Raw genomic sequence first — 16,488 nt, 5'->3', positions numbered from 1 at the left:
GGGGGAAGACTTCTTATACTAAGTTGGCACTTAGCATACTAAAAATGCCAAATTATAAAGTTTAAATAATATTAATTTGCACACTGTGGAGGCAAAGAAAAAAAATGATGCCATAGATGGGAAAAAAAGAAAGATGAAAAGTGGGAAAAGTATACCTACTATACTCCCCTCTGCTTCAGGCACAGAGCCACAACTTTCTAGTGTTCTTTCAAATTGTGGAAGGACTCATTCTTTGAAAGCTACACTGTCTTAAAGGACAGAAAAAGAATCTAAAGAGCAAAATGAGAAGAGGATTCTAAACATGAAATTGCTATTTAATATCTATTACTTCACGATAACAATAATAAAAGCTTCAAAACTAGAATATAAACATGTAATATAAACCAATATAGTAGAAACTCTGCCAATCTAAGATCCAGAAATCAGCAGTTATTCTTTCTTTTTAGCTTAATTAGTAAAGTTAGATTCTTGGGATAAAAATACAAGAACATAATATCACAAAAATATTGACTAAGAAGGAAAAACAACAATTTTGAACAAATACTCAAAACGTTAAATGATAAACCAAGTAATTGCTGACTCAGAAAACAGACATGCTTTAACTCAATTAATGTTTTAAGATTACAGGTGGCTCAGCCTGTAATCCCAGCACTTTGGGAGGCTGACACAAGTAGACTGACTGAGCCCGTGGGTTTGAGACCCACATGGGCAATTTGGCAAGACCTTGTCTCTACAATAAATCAAAAATTAGCTGGGTGTGGTAGTGCGTGCCTGTAGTTCTGGCTACTTGGAAGGCTGAGGCAGGAGGATTGCTGGAGCCCAGCAGGTGGAGGCTGCAGTGGCCGGGAGCGTGCCCCTGCTCTCCAGTCTGGGAGACACAGTGAGACTCCGACAAAAAAAAAAAAAGATTACATATAAGAAATTCCCCATGGAAAGGTAATTTCTAAATGCCAAGATTAACGTACCTATTTTTCAAGACATCTACAAATGAATCTCACCGTATCTTGGGGGTCAACAATCACTATACAAAAACAGTATCTGAAGTAGGGTAGAGGCTTAAACCATGTCACCACATGATTTGGGTAGTTAACATAAGGAGAAAATTTCTGATACAGGAAGGTAAATCCTTTCCTATGAGAGTTTTTAAAACATAACAAGGCCGGATGTGGTGGCTCAAATCTGCAACAACAGCACTATGAGAGGCCAAAGTGAGAGGATCCTTTGAGCCCAGGAGTTTGAGACCAGCCTAGGCAATACAGTGAGACCTTGTAGACAGTCTCTACAAAAATATTTAAAAATTGGCTAGACGTGTTGGTGTGCTCCTGTGGTTTCAGCTGAGGCAGAAGAATTGCCTGAGCCCGAGGGGGAGGCTGCGGTGAGCGTAGATCATGCTGCTCACTGCACTTCTGCCCGGGCAAGAGTGAGCACCAACTCAAAAACAACTCACCAACATAAAACCACATAACATAAAATTTAATCATCAAATTGCAAATCTGAAGGAGATTTTGTAGTCCAACTGCATTTGCAGATGAGTAAATGAAGTAAAAATGGCTTCAAGAAGTTTTCTTCCTGCTGTATAAATCATCAACCACAAACAATGCTACCTTAAAAGAACTGTATTTCAACTTCAACTTATTTCCTCCTTTTAAAATTGAAATTACAACAAGGAAAAGATCGGAAAAACTGAGAATGCTCAAAAGAGTTACATATTCTGGAAGCAGCTTCAACACAGAACAGAATTATGTGTTCCCACCATTTACCACTATGGCTGCTGTTCAATGTTTCTCAGTGAATATGGATAATAAATAAAGGTGCCAATATTAAAGTCAAACATTCCAAATGCCACAATAAAAATCTAAGAGCCAACGCCAATATAAGAAATTCAAGAAACAGACAATAAAATGAAGACACTTTGTTTTCCCTTCAAAAAGTACGGTTTACTTACTACTACTAAAAATTTGAAGAAGATGGAGCTATGACTGGGAATCCTGTGAGATTTTACCAAGAAAAATTCCTTGGAGACTTTTGTAAGTGCTTTTTAGGCAAGTAAGAAATCCTGGGTCATTTGGCAGTTAGGAAGTTTAAGTATTAAATTCAATGTAATCTGACTTCTGACTGGAGCCTTTATTGCTTCACTTTAATACCTTGAAGGTATTACTTATCAAGAAACACCTTCAAGCTACACAGCTGTTCTCCTTAAAAGATAGTCTCAAAGGAAACAAAGAACACATAATGATTCTAAAATTCTATAAATTATTTAAAAAATCAAGTATCCAGGGAGCCAAGCAGTAATCTTCAGGGTAGATTCCTTGTTTATTTACCCATACTCCTCACAGAAGTCTTTCTGTTCCCTCTAAACAGGGCTCAATTCTCATCCTCTCCAGTGCAACACTAATACCCAACATTCTTCCAAAGTTCCTGGTGAAATCCACTAACTCCATTCACATTTCCTCCTCTACAGCCTGCAAACATTTTACTCCATCAAGGCTGTAAAAACAAAACAAAACAAAACAACTTTTTAGATAGAAACTTTGTGAATGATCCATGTGAAGTTTTAATTTTAAGGATGACTAAGGAAAATGATCAAACCAGGTAGGTACTACTGCTTTTTGAAGGAAGGGTGCTTTTGTTGTGTGGCTTAAAAGAATTCCAAATGTTTGGGGTAACTGAAATATTACTAGTTGGTCCATAGCTTTTAAAAGTGAGCATACTTTTGAAGGCGCCCAACATTAATTGGCTTATGTGAGCTTGGTTCAAAGCCAAATAATTCAAACAAGTATTACTGGAGAAGGTGTACAGAGTTCGGTATGAGTGATCAAATACAAACTGAGATTTAGTTCACAGGGGACAGGGATCAACCTCTAATCTATCTGTTAGTTTTGATACCTACTTTAATAAACTTTCTCAAATTACCATAACTAAAAGGAACAAAAATAAAGGGAAGTTGATTTTTAATAGCATCCAGAGTTTGTCACTCTAGCAGATATGTAACGATTTCAAGGAACTGTAACATTCTCAAAACAAGAAAAATTTCTAGAGATACACCATACAAATCATGGAGGGGAAAGGGAGTGGTGATAAAGCCAGCAGTGGCACAGTAATGACTACTGCCTCAGTAGAATCCTGGCTCTGTTTTCTGACTAGTCTAGAAAACTTATTCTCTTTATGACTCAGTTTCAGTATCTGTAAAATGGGAGAAACAGGCTGGGTGCAATGGCTTACACCTGTAATCCCAGCACTTTGAGAGGCGAGAGGATTGTCAGAGCCCAGCAGTTCGAGATCAGTCTAGGTAAAATAGTGAGACCTTGACTCTACAATAAATCAAAAAAATTAGCCAAGTGTGGTAGAATGCAGCACCTCTAGTCCCAGCTACTTGGAAGGCTGAGCTGGAAGAATCACTTGAACCCAGATGGTCAAGGCATGATGTGCCACTCTACTCCCTGGGCAACAGAGTGAGAGTCTGACTCAAAAAAAAAAAAAAAAAAAAAAAAAATTTATACACACACACACACACACACACACGTAACCATATATGAAGAAACAGTATCTGCTTATAAAATTGTAGTAAGGAACAAATGAACCAATATATGTAAAGCACTTAGAAGAAAGAATACTCCATAGTAATATGACCAAATATTGCTAGTATGTTGAAAAATTAAAACATTTGTGTATTGTTAATGTTGACTTTACATTTAAAAAGTGAACGAACAATCTTAATTCTAAAATTCCCTTTCTTTCTTGCTCACCTTCTTCCTTCCATGGTTAAACTCAATTCTTTAAAGATTCTGTTGCATATTCGAACACTGAAATTGTAATATTTGCTATTACTTTAATGATTTACACTCACGTTCCTCTCTCTCCTGCTCCTTCTATATTCCTTCACATGGTTCCGTTCCTGCCTCTTGATCTGACTCCCTTCCTTCTCCACCTTTTCTTCCTTCTGCTCATTCCTGGCCGTTGTTTCCCCTCTGCTCATAATACCCTAACCGCTTCACTCTCCACTGCTGGTTTCAACCTTAATAGTTGGAGGCAAGGTCAGGTTGAATTAACAAAGGACGTGGGTAATTTCTAAGTCACCGAAGGTAGTTACATCAGTTTCAAAAGAATCATTTCAGCCTTTATTCTTTTAATAATTAATCATATGCATTCACTTTGTGTGTACATTTGTATTTACGAACTAACCATAGCTATTTGATTACTTCAACTTCAGATATCCTAATCCCAAAAAGCCCCAACAGAAGCAAAGAAAAGCCTTCCAAGTTTATTTGTTTCTTACTAACACACTGTCAAAAGGCTCACTCTAATCTGTTCTTGTGTTTCATCTTCAGGTTCTATAGGCAACTGGAGACATTTCTGCCCTGTCCCTTAACTACCTCAAACAGCTCCCCATCCTGTCCCCAACTAAGTTCTAGTTACCACTGTTCAAAATGTGGAAATTACTTGCTAAGGTGACAGTTTAGAAAAAGTGGCAGTTGCATAATCTTAGTAAAGACTCACAGAAAGGTCATAGAATAACAAAAGGAGAGAAATAGAATTTAGATGTGAGGGAAGACAAGGGAGGTAGAGCCCCCAGAAAGAAAACGAAGTAAGTCAAAATATCCATTTGTTAATAAAAAAAGATCACTAAGCTTGAACCAACCAGACCAAAATTCCAGTACAAAGGTAAAAGTATTTAAATTCTTAATTTGGTTACATTGAAAAACTAGCATTACAATATTGCGGAAAACGTAATTAACTCAGTCTGGTATTTTGGCTGTTTTCTTACTCATATGATTATGTGTGAGTAAAATATCATCATGTAAAAATATTTATGTTTAGAATTTTAGGCTGGACACGGTGGCTCGTGCCTATAATCCAGCACTTCAGGAGGCCGAGGTGAGAGGACTGCTTGAGCCCACAGGTTAGAGACCAACCTGAGCGACTTGGCGAGACCTCATCTCTACAATAAATCAAAAATTAGCCAGGCTTGGTGGTGTGTGCCTGTAGTTCTAGCTACTTGGAAGGATGAGGTGGAAGGATTACCTGAGCCAGCAGGTCAAGGCTGTGGTGGCCGTGAGTGTGCCACTGCACTCCAGCCTGGGCAATGGAGTGACTCAAAAAAACCCCAAACAACAAAAAACTTACTTATTGAGGAGTAAATAAACATGAATGCTTCTAAAATTAAAAAAAAATCAACTTATTGTGCTCTGCTCCTCCCTTATATACAGACATAGTTCCTACCAGTCCACAATACTCAAAGATACTACTCTCAGTTCCAGCTACTTAAGAGGCAGGCGAATCATCTGGGGCTATGAGACCAGCCTGGTCAACACAGTGAGACCCCATCTCTAAACCCAAATAGTATTATGAAACAGAACAAGACTTCATAGGCATAGATATTTAGATATACACAAATCTTACAAAAGGCCACATTCCTTCAGATGGATTACTGTGAAGATGGCAGTTCTCCCCAAATTTAACTACAGATTCAATGCAATCCCTATTAAAATCTGTTTCCTTTTTTTTGCCAAAACTGACCAGTTGATCCTAAAATCCATATAGAAATATACAGGATGCAGAGTAGCTAAAACAATTTTGAAAAAGAACAAAATTGGAAGACTCACGCTTCATGAATTTAAAACTTACTACAAAGCTAAAAGAATCAAGGCTATGTGGTCTGCCTAAGGACAGACATATATATCATGGAACAGGATCTGAATCCAATTGATTTTCAACAAGATGCCAAGACAATTCAGTGGAAGAATAGTCTTCTCAACAAATGGTGCTGGGAAAACTGTATATTCACCAAATACAAAACCAATGACCTTGAACCCCTTTACACTATACAAAAAAACCAACTCAAAATGGATCACAGAGCTAGATCTAAGACCTAAACCTACAAAATCCACAGAGAAAACAGAAACAAATCTTTATGACCCCAGATTAAGCAAAAGTTTCTTAGATATGACATCAAGAGCGTTAGTGACAAAAGAAAAACATTTCTTGTGAGAAGGCAAAATGGTGTGGGTACTTTGGAAAACAGTTTGGCAGTTTCGCAAAATGTTTTTAAAAGGCTGTCCAAAGATTACTGGATTCAGCTGGGCGCTGTGGTTCAAGCCTGAAATCCCAGCACTTTGAAAGGTCAAGGCAAGAGGACTGCCTGAGCCCAGGGGTTCAAGATCAGCCTGGGCAACTTGGTGAGACCTTGTCTCTACAATCCATTAAAAAAAATTAGCCTGGCGTGGTAATGCATGCCTGTAGTTCCAACTACTTGGAAGGCTGAGGCATAAGGATCGTCTGAGGCCAGCCGGTTGAGGCTGCGGTGGCCATGAGCATGCCACTGCACTCCAGTCTGGGTAACAGAGTGAGACTCCAGCTCAAAAACAAAAAAAAGCCAGGCTTGGTGGCTCAGCCTGTAATCCTGAGCCTTGGGAGACTGAGTGGATTGCCTGAGCCCGCGGGTTTGAGATCCGCCTGGGCAACTTGGTGAGACCTCATCTCTACAATAAATCAAAAAATTTGCTGGGCGTGGTAGTGTGCACCTGTAGTTCCAGCTACTCGGAAGGCTGAGGCGGAAGGATCGCCGGAGATCAGCAGGTTGAGGCTGCGGTGGCTGGGAGTGGCCACTGCACTCCAGTCTGGGCGACAGAGTGAGACTCCAACTCAAAAAAAAAAAAAGATTACTGGATTCTAGAGTCACCATACAACTCATCAATTCCACTCACAGGTATATATATCCGAGAAATGAAAACATATATTCATACAAAAACTTGTACACGTTCATATCAACGTTATTTATAATAATCAGCAAGGAGAATCAACTCAAATGTCCATCAACGGATAAATGGATAAATAAAAGGAGGTACTGCCACATAATAAAATATTATTCTGCAGTAGAAAGGTATGAAGTACTAACAGATTCCACAAAATGGAAGGACCCTGAAAATATTATGTGACAGACTACATATTGTGTGACAGACTACATATTGCATGATTCCATTTATATGAAATGTCCAGAATAGGCAAATCGATGGAGACAGAAAATAACTCAGCAGTCGCCCAAGGCTGGGAAGGAAAGGAAGAAGAGTGCACTGCTAATGGGTATAGGGTTTCTTTAGAGTGATGAAAAGGTTACAAAAACTTAGATTATGGCGATGGCTGCACAGTTCCATATATGCATCCATTAAATTACACATTCTAAATGGGTAAATTACAGTATATGTGAATTATATCTTAATAAAGATTTTTTTAAAAGGTGCTTGCGTTAACAACATCTACTTGCTAGATCTCTTTTAAATAGATTTAGTGTACACATACCAAGAAAGGAAATTTCAAGGCAGCCAAAAGCCTAATCATAGCACAACAAATACTGGTAAAAGAACATGCGTCTTAATCATGTATTACTTTATCACACAACTGTTAATTTAAAAGGAGACTTAGGTTGTGCTTTCAGAATATCAATTTTTTAAACAGCAGTAACTTTTGACATTTAAATTATGTAACTAAAATTAAAAAAAAATTATGCCACTATTTCAGAAAATCATTAGTTTGCCTGTTTGGTTAACAAAATAATTTCAACAGATGTTTAAGTCTACACAGAGTGAACCATATTATTAATTCAAATAGCTAATCATTTAATAAGCATTCAAAATACCAATCACTGAGCTACAGCAATATCAGATATCTAAAATATCTTCCTTGAAATGGACGGCTTGGACATATCTGGTCTCCTCTCTGAATCATTGCACCATTTAAAGACTGCCCCCCAAAACTCAGAATTTCCTCTCAGTGCCCTCTCAGCTATTTCTTTTCAAGCACTGAACTATATTTATTTTCATTATCTTCAGATTCTTGACAGAAAAGATTCATCTTTTCCATTTCTCAACTTCTAAATGAGCCCTTAGTTTAAAATTAGTTTGAATGTATGCTTGCCTGTAGAATAAATTTGTTCTATAGTGACCCCCAATAGCAATTTTATTTGATTTACAAATGTCTGTAGCTCAACCCATTACAGTCAAATAGAAATATGAGTCACACACATAATTTAAAATGTTCTAGTAACCATTTTTAAAAAATGAAGAAACAGGGAATTTTTTTTTTTTTTTTTAAAGACAAGAACAAGGTTGCTATGTTGTCCAGGCTGGTTTCAAACTCCTGGGTTCAAGTGAGTCACCTGCCTCGGCCTCTCAAAAGTGCTGGGATTACAGGTGTAAACTACTACACAAGGCTAGGAATTAATTTTAATGTATTTTATTTACCCCAATAATATATAACCAATATAAAAATTATCGAAAGTGACTATTTCAGATTTTCCACATATTAGGTCTTCAAAATTTGGTATATTACATGGATATTGTGTCTCAACTCAGACTTTAATATAGTCCTACCACTACAAAAGTTGTATTTAATGGAAAACTATTGTATATTGTTTTAATTTTAAAATTTAAAATAAAATGTAATACAATGCAGTTCCTCAGTGCCCTAGCCACACTTTAAGTCTTCACTAGTCACTTCTAGTTAGTGGCTATCATACCCATAGTTGGCATTCTGAAGAAAATGAAACAGACAAAATGTTTTAAATATTCATAGATATCGCAAAATAAGTCAAACTGATTACTGTTCCTAACAATTTCCACATTAGATAAGCTTAAAATAAACCACTATGCATTTTTTCATCTCCCACCAAAATACAGTATATGTCCCTCAGGGAAAGCACTACTTATATTTTATTTACTTATTCCCTCCTTGCTTGTGGCTTTTCACAGTACTCTGTACTTAATGTTTGTGAATATGGTCCTACTGTCATATAAATATACAACATATTGTCACTAAATACAAGCCATTAAAGCAATTTACCTCACATCTTAAACTTTCAACACCGAACAGGCAGATTAACTTCTATAGTCTTCATCCGCTTCATTTAAAGAAAAATTTCACATTACATATATTTCCTTAAATATGATCACATAGACTGGGTACGGTGGTTCACCCCTGAAAACCCAGCACTTTGGGAGGCTGAGGCAGGAAGATACTTGTCCCCAGGAGTTGCAAGACCAGCCCGAGCAATGTAGTGAGACCTGGTCTCTACAAAAAAAACCCAACTGGGTCTGGTGGCACGTGCCTGTAGTCCTAGATACTCAGGAGACTGAGGTGGGAGGATTGCCTGAGCCCAGGATGTCGATGGTGAGTCGTGAACGTGCCACTGTATTCTAGCTTGGGCGACAGGGTGAGACCCTCAACTCAAAAAAGAAAAAAAAAAAAGACCATATAAAAAATACTTGCTGGGCTCGGAGACTCAGCCTGTAATTCCGCACCTTGGGAGGCTGAGGTGAGTGGATTGCATGAACCCGTGGGTTCGAGACCTGCCTGGGCAACTTGGCGAGACCTCATCTCTACAATAAGTCAAAAATGAGCCGGGCGTGGTAGTGCGCGTCTGTACCGGCCACTGCACTCCAGTCTGGGTGACAGAGTGAGGCTCCGACTCAAAACAAACAAACAAACAAACAAAAATACTTTACATGCCAGCTTTACAACTAGAATCCTAACGTACTTAAGCACAAAATATTAGGTTAATACTCCCAAATACTGTAGCATGGTAAGGAAGTTTCCATCATTTTATCTAACCCCTAGAATGTGTATGCATGTTCATAGCAGAATAGTTATCTAAACTGACTTTCACTTAAAAAAATTGTTAACCAATTTTATGCGCTAAAAACAGAACTCCTGTTCTAAAATGGACTTCAAAGTCAATTTATGAATTACATAAACTCCGTCTTACTTTCTACTGAAACATCTGCGTGCCTTGTCCAATGTAAATGTTCAATGTATACCTGATAATATAAAAACCTATTCTATCCTGTAGATCTAAGTGTAAATTAGTTATTGTTTGAATGTCCCCTATGCTTGCAAAGTGGGTTCACTCTTTTGCGCTTTTGTCATACGAGGAAGGAAAGCTAAGCTAAGGCCACCACATGAACATATAAACCATCAAGACTAAAACACATTCCTGCATGTGCAAAGAAAAGGTGAATTATTTAAATATTTTTACAATCATTTGATTTTTACACTGCTAGTGGATCATAAGAAGACTGCATAAGGACTTCTTATAAAGTCATCACATTTCACCAGTCAGCATCCCCTAATTAGGCAGTCAAGAGCTTCATGTTTCAAAATAACATCTAAAAGCATTTTGGGAAATTTTCTAGCATTGCTTTCACTATCAATTTCCAAAAACCAATCAAGAATATATTCTTTGTAATGTCTGTTAATAATGTGAACTCTTCCAAATGGATCATACTCCTTAAATATTTAACAGAACAAATTTCAAGTGACTTAATTATTCCTTACATCAACCTGGCCAGGCTCCGTGCCTGTAATCCCAGGACTTTGGGAGGCCGAGGTGGGAGGATCGCTTGAGGCCAGGAGTTCAAGACCAGCCTGGGCAACATAGTGAGACTTCATTACTACAAAATAAATAAATAAATAAAAGCCGGGCAGGGTGGTGCACACCTGCAGTCTCAACTATAGTAGTCCAAATGTAGTGCTGAAATTTTCTGGAGCAGAAAATTTATAAGATGAACCCGGAATATCTTATCATAACAGATATTTGAAAAGCTATTCAAGGCTGGGTTCAGTGGCTCACCTTGTAATCCCAGCACTTTGGGAGGCCGAGACGAGTGGACTGCCTGAGTCTGCAGGTTTGAGACCAGCCTGGGCAACTTGGCGAGACCTCATCTCTACAATAAATCAAAAATTAGCCGGGCTTGGTGGCACGCGCCTGTAGTTCCAGCTACTTGCAAAAGCTGAGGCAGAAGGATCGCCTGAGCCCAGCAGGTCGAGGCTGCAGTGGCCGTGAGCGTGCCACTGCCCTCCAGCCTGGGCAACAGAGTAAGACTCCAACTTGAAAAAATAAAAAAATAAAAATTAAAAGCTATTCAAGATTACTGTGGTCCAGAGTTGCCATATGATGCAGCTATTCTACTAGTGGGTACAAATCCAAGAGAAATCAAAATGTATGTTCACATAAAAACTTGTACCTGAATGTTCATAGTAGCAATATCTATATTAGCCAAAAAGTAGTAACAACTCAAATGTCTACCAACTGATTAACAGCTATGTTGTGAAACAATGGGTAGTTCAGCAAGAAAAATAAACTAAATATGGTACTGAGTCCTGCTATAACACAAATGAACCTTGAAAATATGCTAAGTGAAAGAAGTTAGTCACAAAGAATCACACAGAGTAGGGTGGGAAAAAGAGAGAAGTGGCTAGGGAGTAGGGAGCTTCTTTTTGGGATAATAAAAATATCTAAAATTGATTTAAAAACGACGTAAATATACTAAAAAACCCCCACTGAATCATACATTTTCAATAAATGAAATGTATGGCATGTGAATTGTATCTCAGAAAGGTATGAAACATAGGGAAAAAAGCAAGTATTTATCCTATATGTATGTATCATTGGGCATCCACAATGAAGATGAAATCAAAGCATTTCAATACAAAAAAGTCAATAATAGACTACTAAGAAATGACTATATCACCAGTGAATGAAAGAATGGAGGCACTGAATAGCAGCAGTTGCTAACACCACAAAAAGAGACAATCAGACATTAGGTGCCTCCTGATGAAAGAACATTAACACTACCTATCCAAAGGGATCTACCATGAGGCTGATCAAATTTTTGGATCGAACCATCAATTTGCCAGGAATGCAAGCACAAAATGAACGTGAGAAACTGAGCCATGAGTATACAACCAGTGAAATACAGACAGCTGGAAACTCTACACGTCATCCACCCTAGGTTCTTCAACAGATGAAACTTAGGTGATATAAAGGGATGAAGAAGAAACCTGCATATTAACTCATTAGTGACTGCTGACATGAATTTACATCATTTCAAATTCTGTTCCTGGTTAACACTGATGTGAACTTACCTCATTGTGGAAGTCTTTTTGGGTTTATAACCCAAGTAAAAATACAAAGTACAGAATGTTAGTCAGAATGGTATCTGAGACAAATACTGGACATGTCTGCAGCTTTCAGCTGTACTGTGAAAAAGGTGACAATCTAGAAAAGACCATTTCACTTATGCTTAATGACAGAAGTTTGTGGTAAGCAGCTTCAGATTTTTCTTATTTTCACCTGTTTTCAGTATTAGGAAAGTGCTAGTCAAATTTTTAATAATGGGCAAGACTAACCTATGGCATTTAGGAATACAGAGTTGGATGGTAAAACTATAAAGAACCGAAGAAAATAATTAACAATAAGAATACTGGTTACGTGTTGGAGGGAAGGACCGAGTTAAGTTAACTCTGGAAGGGGCACACGGAGGCATATCTGGGGGTAGTCCGCAAAAATCTATTTCTTGACTTGGGTGGTGGTTACAAGGTTATTTTATAATAATTCATTAAGCTATACATTTGTCTGGTGGTTTTGTTCTTTTCTTTTCTTTTAGAAAGCAGGATTTATCGGCTGAGTGGGAAGCTCAGCCTGTAATCCCGCACTTTGGGATTACAAATGGATTGCCTGAGTCCGTGGGTTCGAGATCAGCCCAGGCAACTTGGCGAGACCTCGTCTCTCCGATAAATAAAAAAATTAGCCAGGCATGGTAGCTATAGAACCTGTAGTTCTGGCTACTTGGAAGGCTGAAGTGGAAGGATCACCAGAGCCCAGCGGGTCAATGCTGGGGTGGCCATGAACATGCCACTGTCCTCCAGCCTGGGTGACAGAGTGAGATGCCAACTCAAAAAAAAAAAAACCAAGAAAGCAGAATTTATTGAGGGCAGAAAAGTTCCCACAATGGGAGGGGATGCAAGGGGGTTGCACGGTTTTGTTCTTATAATAAAAAGAAAACTCATCTCATACATGCAGTTATATTAATTATAGCACTAAAAAAATTGAATACAACAGGCTGTAAATAGGACCCCCCAAAGGTAAGATTAGACATGGAAATTCAAAAATGGAAGAATTATCTGGAGAATATTTTGTGAAGGAGATGCAACTTCAGCTGCCTTAAAGCATAACAGAGCAGTTACATGGAAAGCAGAAAGAATTCACCCTAAGGAGAAACAGGGATGCACAATGCATAAATGTTAAAACTCATGTATTGCTGATAAAGAGGATCTCATTGGATTTAGCCCAATAAAGCAAACAAATCAAAATCTGAGGTTTTTCTTGTTTACTTTATTTATTTATATATTTAAAAGATGTGGGGTACAATTCAGGGTTAGGTATACAAACACTGATTATGTAGGTACCCTTGTTGATGAGGTGCATACCTCCCTTCCCCAAGCAGTTTCATTCTACTGCCAATCCTTTTCTTATAGTATTATAATTGTTCTTTCTGTTTACTTTATACATCTCCTTAGAAATTACTGGCACTGTAATCCCAGTACTCTCAGAGGCCAAGGCGAGTGGATTGCCTGAGCCTGCGGACAACTTGGCGAGACCTTGTCTCTACAGTAAATTTTTAAAAAAATTAGCAGGGCATGGTAGAGCACACCTGTAGTTCCAGCTACTTGGAAGGTTGAAGTGGAAAGATCGCCAGACCCCAGTGGGTAGACGCTGGGGTGGCTGTGAGGGTGCCACAACACTCCAGCCTGGGCAATGAAGTGAGACTTCAACTCAAAAAAAAAAAAGGAAAAAACAAAGAAATTAACGTAGCATTGATAGCTACTGTGCTCTACTTCTTAAACATATAAGAGTAGGAATCCCAGTCACATAATGGTTGTTTTAATTTAGGACAAGTCACTTAATAACTGAGTTTGCTTCCTTAGGAGAAATACTTTATCCAAGAAAACAAAACAAATATACTTTAAAGTGCCTGTCACATAGTGGGATCTTAATAAATTTTCAGTCATGGAATTTATAAATTTATTTTCAACGATAAAGTATCTAGTTTAATGATCTCACTTTTACAATCCAGGAAATCATAATTCTGTTCATTTAATATCTACTATATTGAAGACCACAGATATACAATACTGCCTTTATTGCACACACAGTTCTACTAGATAGCACTACAGTATTTCCAGGGAATATAAACCCTGTGCACCCAGGTGACATAAAAAGATTGCTGGTGACTATACAGGACAAACTTATGTCAGTGCAAATTTTTCAGAAATGTATGTTTAAGTTTTCCATTTAAATTGCACAAAAAAGCAAATGAAGAGATGAATATATGCTGAGATAAAATTAATCAGTTAAGAAGTGGCTTTCAGAAATTACAAGTACATCTTTCTACATCTTTTCTGAATCCATCTATTCTTTGAATAGACTGGACAATAAATTACTTATTATTAACGTGAGAGGAAGAAAAATGAGACTGCGAAAATAAACCTTTCTCTAATCTAAAAAAAAAGAAAGAAAGAAAAACGAGATTGCGTTATCTGCTCGAACAAAAAAATGCCAGGTAGAAGATGTCAAACAAATTATTGTTGCACACAACATGCATCAGTAAACCTGCAATGCATGTCGGTGGCTGTGTTTCAAACGTTACCACACATTAGAAAAACATACATAAAATTTTGATTTTTATGCCATTAATTTCCTCAATGTCCAAAATTCCATTATTATGTCAAATATCATTGCAGTAAAATAACTGGTTCCAATGCTATACCGCTTAATATGAAGTGACTTGTTTTTCAATATTCTGTAAAAAAAAAAAATGTGGCCAAGTTGCTGGCAGGTGATCTGCAAGACGTCTGAGCGCAAAGGATTAACAGATTTTGGGCATACGATTATTCTTGGATTGCCTTATTAAATTAAAAGGCAGATGAAGTGAGCTATAATATAAGCATCTATTTAGATTTCTCAAGACACTTTACTTTAGAAGGTAAAGGATAAAGCATAGGCCAGTTTGACTCCTATTCAACATGGCCAGAGTATAACAATGGATTGAAACTTCAGCACAGGAGAAAAAGCAAAATTTGAACTAATGATTTTCAACTTTACCAGTCATCAGTATCATCTGGGAAGCTTATTAAGGTAAAGAACCCAGGCCCCACCACAAACATCCTGATTCAGTAAAGTGTATTTTTAACAAGCATCCTGATAATTTTGTTGTAGGTAGCTGGTGAGCCACATCGAGCACATCACAAAACCTTTATAGATACTGCTTTCAGTAAGAAATTTCAGGACTACGAAGACAGCCCTAGCAAGATACCTGAAGTAGGTACAGTGATAGCTGCATAAGCAATGGAGTCTAGATCTAGGTGCAATTTTTGTTTTTGTCACTCTGTTGCCATGTGAATTCAGACAAGGTATTTAACCTTTATGATTCTTGTCTTTTATATCAATAAAAAAAGGATATCAACAACTTCAAATAATGTTTAAGAACTACCTATCAAAATAAACCCAAGGATTAAGAAGAACAATCAGTAATGGCTACCCTGAAAAAAACGAAACTCTTCCCCCACAAATATCATTAAATAAACATAGATGGATATTTATTTCTAGATAAGCATAAAGGTAATGAGATAAAGCAAAAATGAACACTAATAGATTTGACTAATAAACTTTTAATGCAAAAAACAACCACTAAAAATTAAAAGAAAAAACTAGAAAAATATTTACTAAAATGTTAGAAGAAATGCACAAGCACAAACATTAATTTACAGAAAAGCAGCATCTATTGACAAACTGAATTTAAACTTTAAATTTTAAGAATACCAAAATGTCCTTAAAGCCCTCAATTAAAGAGATTACACGTGTAAGCTTTGTTCTTAAGATTCTCAAGAAATTACAGATGAATACATTTTTTGTCCTCAATAGAGACTACTCCTTTCAAAAAAACACTCAAAATTCATCTAGTAGAGGTAATATTGTCTTAGTATTCCCTCTGTCTACAGCCTCTCCTTCACCTAACTCTTTAGGTTAACCATGGGTTTTTCAACCTTAGCATTAATGGCATTCTGTGCACTGTAGGATGCCTGGCAGCATTTCTGGCTTCTGCCAGTAGCATTCCCCCCATACTTCCCCCACACCCCCCAGTTGTGATAGTTAAGAACCATTGGTTTAATCTGTATCATACTAACTCCCTTCTGGTGCCACCTTAAAAATTATTTCCAGCTAGGTATGGTGGCTCACACCTATAATCCCAGAACTTTGGGAGGCTGAGGTGGGAGGATCACTTGAGCCCAGCAGTTTGAGACGAGCCTAGACAACATAGGGAGACCTTGTCTCTCCAAAATAATTTAAAAAATAAGCTGGGTATGGTGGCGCATACCTGTAATCTCAGTTACTTGGGAGGCTGAGGAGGAAGGATCGCTTGAGCCCAGGAGGTCGAGGCAGTAGTGAGCCATGATTGTGCTACTGGCCTGGGCAACAGAATGAGACTCTTGACTCAGGAAAAAGAAAACTTCTCCAAGAGTAGCTACACCTAACCCTAACTAGACTGAGTTCAATTCTATATGTTCCTTTATTGCTGTTAGATGCTAGACCCAAGAATTGTTTTTTGTTTTTTTTTTTTGAGTTGGAGTCTCACTCTGTCGCCCAGACTGGAGTGC

General features: G+C 37.7%; 1 protein-coding gene across 5 annotated transcripts in view; it reads right to left on the bottom strand.

Annotated features, from left to right (window-relative positions):
• CCNT2 (cyclin T2) overlaps window positions 1–16,488 on the bottom strand; it is a 45,172-nt gene that overhangs the window by 22,174 nt on the left and 6,510 nt on the right. The window lies entirely within an intron of this gene.

The sequence above is a fragment of the Carlito syrichta genome, unplaced genomic scaffold (genome assembly GCF_000164805.1).
Source record: "Carlito syrichta isolate Samal-C Ts95f unplaced genomic scaffold, Tarsius_syrichta-2.0.1 Scaffold314847, whole genome shotgun sequence".
Taxonomy (NCBI): domain Eukaryota; kingdom Metazoa; phylum Chordata; class Mammalia; order Primates; family Tarsiidae; genus Carlito; species Carlito syrichta.
This window is presented reverse-complemented; position numbering and strand designations above follow the sequence as displayed.